At 36.2% G+C, this 2,252-nt stretch overlaps 1 non-coding gene across 1 annotated transcript; it reads left to right on the plus strand.

Moving 5' to 3' along the window:
• Window positions 1-1,824: 1,824 nt before the first annotated feature.
• LOC126002952 (small nucleolar RNA U3) lies at window positions 1,825-2,037 on the plus strand. Its single transcript, XR_007493524.1, has one exon. It is a non-coding gene; the product is annotated as a small nucleolar RNA U3 (small nucleolar RNA).
• The last annotated feature ends 215 nt before the right edge of the window (window positions 2,038-2,252 follow it).

Below are 2,252 nucleotides of genomic sequence, written 5' to 3' on the forward strand. Positions count from 1 at the left end.
ACTGCTGCCCAAATCCGGACTGCCATTTTGGGACCAATCCTGCCCAGAAGCGCCAGCTGAAGCCACATGAACAAAGGTGGGCTGGACCTACACACAAAGATTGGAGTCAGAAGAGTCCGTCTGCTCCACTTCACTTCTCCGATTGGCACATCTCCTAGACAACCTGCTGCTCCAGAGCAGCAATACGTTCTTTTGAAGCTTTGCAGTGGCTCCGTCAGCAGGGCCAAAAGAAGAGAGGTGGGTGGAACAGTATCACTTACTTACCTCTGCTGCATCTTGATGCTCAACTAATTAATTTACAAAATTTGGGGACCTGATGAATTGTTTTATATAAAAAAGATGACTTGTTAATTTAACGTTTATTTCTATGAGGAGAAATAATTGTGAGGGGATCAAACAAAGAAATAAAACAAACAAACAAACATCGATCATGCCTCACAGATGATAGCTTACAAGCCTGTGTGAAAATGAAGGTAAGGCCTTACAGCCCTGATGTGCAGACACTGTGCACTGAGCTTCAGGAGTAAAAATCTCATTAAATAGCTAAATTAAATATTTTAATTAGCTATTAATTTGCACAAATATATTTTACATGGTTAAGTGAAGCAGTTCTTTTATTCTTCAGATCAACAGCTAACTGCACTATCCTGTATAAAACATTAAAATAAGAAACAATATATGAAGTACTATATTTGTTTTAAATATCTCAATGGTTTTGTGGCTCCCAGGTATTTTTTCCTTCAGAAATGTGTCTAAGTGGCTCTTAATGTCTTAAAGTTTGCAGACCCCTGTCCTAGACAATGAAATCTTGCACAACATGCAGAAAACATCACACTACAAGATTGTCAATGGGGAAACAATGCAGGCCTACAGTACAAATAGACACAGAGGAAAAACTAATCTGGAATTTGAACAGCTCACTATTGAACAACCAGTGGGTCAGAGATGAAATCAAAGATGAAATCAAAAGATTCCTGGAAATAAATGCTAACGAATATACAAATTATCAGAATTTTTGGGATATGGCAAAAGCGGTACTAAAAGAAAATTTTATAGCTTTACAAGCACACATCAAGAAGAAGAGGTCTATATAAATAACTTAATAACCCAATTTATAAAATTAGAAACTGATCAACAAAATGAAACAAAAATAGGTAGGCAGAAGTTTAAATAACAAAGGTTAGAGCAGAAATGAATGAAGTGGGAATCCAAAGAGCAACTCAAAAGGTTAATAAAAGCAAAAGTTGGTTCTTTAAAAATAACAACAAGGTTGATAAACCACTAACAAAACTCACAAGAAAAAGGGAGTGTGAGAAACTTAATAAATCAAATTAGATTAAAAGGAGATAACTACAGATACTACAGAGATTAAAAGGATAATCAGAAACTACTTTGAGAAACTCTATGCCACAAAACAAGAGAACCTGGAAGAGATGGATAAATTCTTGGACTCATAATCTTCAATGGTAGAACCAGAATGATCTAGCACATCTAAACAGACCCATCATTATTGAGGAAATTAAAATGGTAATCAAATGTTTTCCCCAAAACAAAACTCAGGCCCAGATAGATTCACTAATGAATTCTTTCAAACCTTTCAAGAGTATCAACAATGGTACTCTTCAGGCTGTGCTAGGAAATTGAAGAAAAGGAAACGCAATTAAAAGGTATTTTTAAGCTAAAATTACCTGGATAACAAAAGCAGAGATGCTGCAAAAAGAAAAAAAAAATCTACAGACCATTATTCCTGTTGAACACAAATGCAAAGATCCTCAGCATATATTAGCAAATAGGATCCAACACCTCATCAAGAAGTCATACATTAAGACTATACTTCAGAGATCATTTCTATAGTATGTGACTAGAGAAGTTTCTCTGATCGTGTAGAGCACCCGAAGCCATGAGGAGGAGCCAACGCGTCCTCTCCTGAGCGTGAAGCAGGCTCTAGGTGTCGCTTCTGCGGCTGCCTCTTGCCATTGATGATCGTTCTCCCTTTTCTCCGAAAAGGGTAGAGGGAGAGGATGCAGTCTGAGTGGTAAAAAAAAAAAAAAAAAAAGAAAGTCATACATTATGACCAAAACAAAGTAGGTTTATTCCAGAGATGAAAGGATAGTTTAACATACACAAATCATTCAACATGATATAGCATATCAACAAAAGAAAACATAAAAACCACATGATCATATCAATAGATGCATAGAGAGCATTTGACAAGGTCCAACACCCATTCATGATAAAATATCTCAAAAAGA

Source organism: Suncus etruscus, chromosome 2 (assembly GCF_024139225.1).
Source record: "Suncus etruscus isolate mSunEtr1 chromosome 2, mSunEtr1.pri.cur, whole genome shotgun sequence".
In the NCBI taxonomy this organism is placed as follows: domain Eukaryota; kingdom Metazoa; phylum Chordata; class Mammalia; order Eulipotyphla; family Soricidae; genus Suncus; species Suncus etruscus.